The sequence below is a fragment of the Cyanistes caeruleus genome, chromosome 10 (assembly GCF_971803275.1).
Source record: "Cyanistes caeruleus chromosome 10, bCyaCae1.hap1.1, whole genome shotgun sequence".
Taxonomy (NCBI): Eukaryota; Metazoa; Chordata; class Aves; order Passeriformes; family Paridae; genus Cyanistes; species Cyanistes caeruleus.
The window spans coordinates 15,097,695-15,104,702 of record NC_141710.1 but is presented as its reverse complement, the minus strand read 5'-3'; the positions used below and the strand labels follow the sequence as shown (position 1 = coordinate 15,104,702).

The window sequence follows — 7,008 nt, the reverse complement described above, 5'->3', positions numbered from 1 at the left end:
CCAGCAAAATGGAGGTAGTAGTAGTTACTATCTCAAACTCTGGAGGCTCAAAGCTTAAAACTTTTGGGATCATTTTAAGGAGGCTTCTATGGATGGGCACAATATTCTATCTTCTGTTAACAGCACTGGAAAATTTCATACGCTTCATGGATAAAGAAGCAATAATTGTTGGCTACGGGACCAGGAAAATATTTGACCACTGGTTTTGTCTGAAATACTAAATGGAGAACACTTGTCTCTCATCTCAGGCCAAAGGGGCTTTTTTAACATTCATATACTTGCCCTAGGTACCAGTTTACACAACACAAGGGCTGTTTCAGCTCTGCAAGAAAACTTGAAGAAAAAAAGAACTAGAACAGGCAACAGTTCCTGTGCGTTATCTGTCATCGAGAGCTCCTCCATGGTGAGGCTGACAGACATGGGTGCCAAGAAACCCCTTGGGATGACCACCTGCTCCTGGTGGGAGAAAATCCCATTGTGAGTTGTCCTGCAATGCAGGAGTGTGACCTCACAGCCCAGCACTCAGCTGGAAGGAGAGAGGTGAACTGTAGGTTCTGCAGGAGAGGACTGAACCTGGGTGTGCAGGGCCTCAGGCAAAGGCTTTGGCTGCTCAGTTGAGCTGGTGCTAGAGTCTCTTCCATCTGGAAATCAGCCGTGCCGTGTCTTTCACAAGAGCAGGAACGACACAGCGTTCACAGAGCACTGCTGGCTCTCTAGGTAACACCTACGGCATGGGGCCCTGGTGACTCATGCACCGTTCAGCTTTGGTTTAGGATCTCAGCGGGGTTTAAACACCAGGTAGGCGGCTGGGACAAGGATGAGGTATTTCTAGTCATAGTCCTAATGCCTAGAAAACACCTGCAGCCATCACTGCTCATGCAGCTTTAGCTGAGCGCTTCTAAGGAGATGATCTGGCCCTGGCAGGCCTCTCTGTTCCTGGGGGAAATTTAACACCCCTGGTACACAGAGCCAGCACAGGACACCAAATCAACCCTAGATGAGAGGTTCACGCTGCAGGCTAAATGTAGGAAATGCCATGCCTTCCCTTCTGAGGGCTCTGCCAGGCGGGGGTGAAATCTCTAGGGGTCTCTGATTGGGAAGTACAGTGGTTTTGGCAGGCAAGGAAGGTGGAGCGAGGCTGAATCACAATTCTCTGCTACAGCTTAAATCTTTTAGGCACTTACTGTCCTTTTTTTTGTGTCCAAGTGAGCAATCTTGCCCTCCTGGGGCTGTCAAGCACTGACTGTGGACATTAAAGCTGGTAATTGGATAAGATGCAAACATCTTCTGAAAGCACACACCAGAGTCCTTTATTTTAAAAATGAAATACATTTGAAGTGCCTACAAACTCACCCAGAAATCTATTTCCAAATGAATAAGGCTTGGAAATGCTCCCCTCCGCAGCCTGAACACAATGTAACCTTTCTGTCTTCCAGTTCTCTTCAGGACAGGTGCAGATACCGAACAGCTACTTAAAGGGTAACATTCAATTATAAAAACAATCACACTCAAAATCCCAATTTATTTTAACTGCAGTCGTTAGAAATAGCCACAAAACAATCAAACAGAAAGCAATCAGAAAATAGTTTCCCTTCCCCCTCTCCTTAGTATTTGCGACAAGTCTTGTTTTGAATTTGTGAACAAGCACCTCTTTTGGAACTCCCTCCACCTTTCCCCTCCTCTCACCTTGCTCTTTGCCCCAGCTGGGGAGCAACAGATTAAAAGCTGGTTGGAGAAGCACCCAGAGAATCAAAAGGAGCCCTGGACAGAAGTTCCCTGTGAAAAGTTGGATCCTGCAAGGCACAGGGTGCATGTCTGGGCCTAAGGCTGCCCTGGCTGCGGGATGCAGAGCAGGAAGGTGATGCTCACAGGGTCGGGGCCGCCTCCAGCCCCGTTCCCTCCCGCCCAGGTACCGGAGCCGCTGCCGCCCGCCCCCCCAGCCGCGGCTGAGCGCAGCCCCCTCCCGCCGTGCGGCCGTCCCGGCCCCGGCCCCAGCCCTTACATGGACAAATCTGCCTGCAGGGAAAGGCAGGAATTTGGGCCCTTGACGTCAGCCGCGGGCAGAGCTCGGCAGCCCGGCAGAGCGGGAGGCAGCGGCCGCCGCTTTCGCTTTTTGTTTCGGGGCCGTCCCGCCGAGCTCGGGGCCGCCGGCCGCCCCTCCCTGCGCCCCCGGGGAGGTAAGGGCCGGGAGCGGCGCGGCCGGGGGGATGCGGAGCGGCTGAGGGACCGGAGGGAAGGAGGGAGGGAAGGAGGGAGGGATGTGCGGGGCGGAGCGCGGGAGGGGCCGGCCGGGGGCCGCGGCGGGAGCGGCCGGGGGCACCCGAGCCGGGAGGGCGGGAGGGGCCGGCCGGGGGCCGCGGCGGGGCAGCGGCGCGGGGCGCGGAAGGGGCCGCCGGGCGGAAGGAAGGGGCCGGCGGCGGGGCCGGGGCCGGGCGCTGAGGGGCGGTCCCGGTGCCGCCCCCGGCCCGCCCCCCGCCGCCTCCTCCCGCCGCCGCCGCCGCGCTCGCCTCCGCTGCCTCCTCCCCCGAGGTATTGTTGCAGATAATAACTTGCCCCCTTCCTCCCCCCACCCCCGTCCGCCCGCCGAGGCAGCTGTGCCACAGCTGGAGCCCCCGGCCGGGGCGGGGAGCGCTGCCGGCCGCCCGGGGGGGCCGCCCTGGCTCCTCCCTCCGCCCGGGGCGCCGCGGCCGCCGGAGGGGCCGGCCCGGTGCGGCGAGGGCTCGGCCGCGGGGCGGGGGCAGCGCCGGGCCCGGGGCAGGGGCAGGGGCAGGGGGAGCTCCCCCGGTGCTCGGGCGGCCCCGCTGCTCGGCTCCCGGCCGGTGTCGGCGGGCGGGCCGGGCCGGGCCGGGCCCCCCGAGCGGGCGGGCCGGTGCCGCAGGTGCACCTGGCCCGGGCGGGGGCTGCCCAGGCCCGCCCCGCCGACCCCCGGCCGCGGCTCCTGGTAAATAATAAGTTGTGTAAAGCTACGGCAGCTTTTTATATACCGGGGGTGGCTCTGCCTTCCCCACCAGGTAAGGACCGAAAAGTTTCCCACACCCTGACGTCACCCACGGCTTTTTTTTTTTTTTTTTTTTTAAAGTAGTTTTTTTTTTGGTGTTTTTTCCCTCCCCCTTTCTTGCTCTCCTCTTTTGAACAGGCAAACCTTATTCCTGCCATTGCTCAGGAGCACTCCCCGCGCCCCGGGGCTGTGCTGGGAAGCCGGCAGTGCTCCCGAGGAGGCGTTGATGAAGCAACTCCTGCCTAATTGCTCCGCTGCCTGTATCTCGAGGTGCAGCTTGGCCCTGCCGGTGAAACAAACGAGACTTGGATTCTCCTGCTTTGTTTTGATTATTTTTTGTTTGTTTCTTTTTTCCTACACCTGTAGGAATTGACTTTTTAGCCCAGTTGTGTTGTTCTTGTGTTAGTTTCTTGTCAGTTTCTTTCTGTTTTGCTAGGCAGTTGGTACACAAAAGTCTAAGGAGCTTGCAGGAGCCATCAAAGTTGCTGATGTGTCCCTGCACATCTGGAGCACCTTGGTCCCTCTGCACAAAGGGGTTTTGACCCATGCGAAAAAGGAAGGTCTCACATAGAAGTCACAAGTGTTCTTGGACACATTTCAGGATTTCTTTGCTTCCATGAACTTATTTACCTGTAGAGTTTGTGCTTATACATTACAGGAATGATTTCTGGGGCAAGATCTGAGAGTGGGGAGTGCCTGGGAGCTGGGTGATACAGCAGCTGCTGGTTCACCAAGTAATTGGAGAAATGGGATATTAGGAAAATATGGGACCATGCAGAGCTGGAGAAGAGGATGCAGCATTTCATCTCTGTTAGTAATGTCGCTGTGTTCTTTGTGCAGTACAGTTTAGGGATTTGGATGACTTTCCAATTATACCCACCCTTTGCTGAAGGAGGACTGACCCACATAAGGCTAAATAATACTCCGGGATTTCCCTTGGGAAATATGCGTGTCCGGGGATAAAGGTTTATTGTTGAAAACTTCGCTGCTTACTGGCTTGGTCTGTCTCCCCCTGCTTGTCTTACAATGTTAGAAAGGTGTCAGAGGAGCAGTGAGTATTGTGGAAAAGGGATGTCTATTCCTTTGTACAAATGAAATCAAAGGTGAACCTGGTGGATTCAAAGTGCAGAAAGTTAGGTGCTTTTCAGTGTAAGTAATGGTGGCATTTATAATGCAGAATGTTGCTGAGAGCAAGAGTTTAGCCAAGTCTGAAAAGAAGATGGGATGGCTGTATGAGTGTCAGGTACATTCAGAGTTGTCCCAGCCTGGGGTGGCGCCCATTGTATCATAAACGTCTGATTGGAAAGAAGAAACAGTTTCATGTAGGTTTCCATGAAGCATCTTTGGCTGACGCTAGATAAACACAGATAGAGAAAAGCAGTAGCTTGGGTGGATGACAAATTGTTTCAAGAGCACAGTTTCCGTGTGTCTGTGGAAACAAATACCCTCAGGGTGCCTGCAGTGGTTTCTCTATTGCTCTGCCCATCATGGTTGTGTGAATGATACATCCTCAGTGGTTCCTCATTTTGTTGCTCCTCAAGCTTCTGAAAACCTGACCCACATAGCTCTGTCTTTCTCCTACTGAGTTCTTCTCTCCCTGACATGGCTTTGAGAAACACTTGCACGCTCTGAATCTGGCTCAGATGCTGGGTTTCACATTTATCTGATTGTCCAGGCTCTGGTGTGCTCTGTGGTAGCCCTGCTGAGGTGGAGCTAAGTCCCTGGGAATGCGTGGAGAGGTCTTAAGATGGCATCAGGATGATACACTGGCCAAGAGCAGGTCCCTTCCAAATCAGGATATTTTATATATTCTTTAGGTATGTGTGTGCTCTTTAGCTACTTTGTTTTTGATGGGGAGAAACCTTCAGAGAAGTAAGACGAATACCAAGTCTGTGTGACCCAGCAGAAGTCTGTGATTCATCATTTGTGTTCGCTGTGTCCACATGAGAATTTGACAGTGATGCTCCTGTCTGCAAGACAAGGTCCTCCACAGCCAGTCTTTTCACCCCAGTAGCTTCCTCATCTCCCTTTGCTCTCACTCTTGTAGCAGTGTAATTCTGTGAAAAACTAGAGAGATTACTGCAATTGCAGCCAGAACAGAGGAAGAAGGAGCAAAGGAGATGGAAACCATAACTTATAAAAGGGATGTGGGTTACCTGATGCACAGGTGCACAAGTGCCTTTAAAGAGCATGGGTCATACATAGGAAAACACTTGAAATAACTTTACAAACAAGGGTTCCAGAGGAGGGATTGGAGAGAAGATCTTGTGTTTGGTGTCCATGTGTGCATTGGGTGCTGGAGGAGAGCATCAGTAATGTTTGAAGAACTCAGTGTTTTCCTCTTTCTGATTTACAAAGCTCTTTGTTTTGCAAGATAGAAACAAACAGAGAAAAGAAAACAGCAAATCTAACCGAAAACCACAGACCAGGAAAAAACCCCACAAAACATTAAAGATTTTGAGAGCTCATGCCTGCCTAAGAAGGAGAGTTTAGCAGGGTTGGTTCTTTTCATTCATCCTGCTCCTGGGCATGGCAGGCCATGTAGGACTGGTGATGTTTTCCAGTCCAAACATGAAAAAAAACTAAAACCTGTTACCCACACTTAATCATTGCAATTAAGGTTATTGGTAGAGACAACTCAGTGGAGATCCTGTTTTGATCTCCAAGAGCTGGTTTCAATCAGGTTCTGAGCAACTGCAAGAGCTGGCATGGAAATGATAATTTTTAAGTCACTGTCAGCAAGTCTCTATCTGTCAGTATCTGTTGTTGGGATCTGTGGGTGACAGTGACACACACGTGTGAGTCAGAAGAACTTCCAAACTATCACAATATGCTCAGGGAAGGAAAACAAACATCGGTGGAGTTGTGGGCTGCTGATAACCTTTTCTTAGACAAAGTTATAAGCTTTTGAGTGTTGCAGGCTGTTAGAATGTTTTCTGTTGCCCTTGATGGCATAAGGGAACCTTGGAATTCTGTGATTCCTCAACAAACCCATAAATTACTTAGGCTGGTTTGGGGGCAGGGAGAAATTCATGAGGCTTATTCCAGTTTTGTTGCTGGGTAATAGCTCATCAACCCTCTTTGGGGTTTGCAAATCTGGCTGGGAGGGATCCTGTCTTGTGTTTAAGAGAGTTTATGCATATGAGCACCCTCTAAGTAGATGTCATTCAGTGTTCAGCTGCCTTCCTCCCCCTGCTCAGTGATGCTTCAAGGCAGGAAAACTTACACCAAATCTTAGATGACTGTGCTGCCAGTGGAATAGTTAGTTGAGATTTAATATGGCCATTATCTTCAGGTAATAAAATATCAGCTAACTTGCCATAACTATCTTGTTTAATGTCTATTAAAAGCCCCACATACTTCACTCACTGGGTGAAATTTAATAGAAGTTCATCTAAGCATTTACTGCTTATTTAATTTAAAAATAAGTTGATCTCCATGACTGGAGTAACAGGCACTAAGGATTTAATTAACATTTAGTAAACTGCCCTGTTTGCTCTGAATTGCACAGTCAGGTCTTGTTTATGCACCAATTTGCAACTACCCTCTCCTTTCTTTATTTTTTTATTTGTTTTGGCCAGTTGATCTCATTGTGGGGAGCTGCAGTCATCTTCTGTTCTCCCTCTGCTCCTGATCTTTTCTCACATGGAGAGCCTGTGTCAGGGCTGTGGGGCTGGAATACTGTGAGGAGCCAGGACCCAGCTGCTCAATTGTGAGACCAGCCCAGACAGGTGGGATAGAGGAGACTGAATAGACAGGTTGTCCCACAGGCCTTGAAAAAGGATCTGTGGAGCCCCATGGGGTGAGTAGGGTTGCACTGTGTCGTGGGGTAGAAATGGTCCAGCTTCAAACCTTACCTTAAATTTGTCTCTGTTATGTTTAAGTATCTCCTGTAGGGCTTTTACAGCGGTGTGGCTGCTGCATGGAACTCAGGTTGCCGAGGTTTGGTCTTTGGATGGAGAATGCTGGGGTGTTGTTACAGGTGACTTGCAGGTGCTCCTGTGGCGTGG

The 7,008-nt window shown here is 51.1% G+C and overlaps 1 protein-coding gene across 10 annotated transcripts in view; it reads left to right on the top strand.

The window, feature by feature from the left end:
• The first annotated feature begins 512 nt into the window (after window positions 1–512).
• LPP (LIM domain containing preferred translocation partner in lipoma) overlaps window positions 513–7,008 on the top strand; it is a 327,364-nt gene continuing 320,868 nt past the window's right edge. For 3 of the 10 annotated variants that reach the window (XM_086843861.1, XM_086843851.1, XM_086843857.1), the window contains exon 1: window positions 1,939–2,177. The gene's annotated coding sequence lies outside the window, so the exon portion shown is untranslated. Of the gene's footprint in view, window positions 799–1,938; window positions 2,178–2,409; window positions 2,530–2,892; window positions 3,012–7,008 lie in introns of those variants that run through there. The other 7 variants (XM_086843860.1, XM_086843850.1, XM_086843856.1 and 4 more) reach the window with 5 other exon arrangements.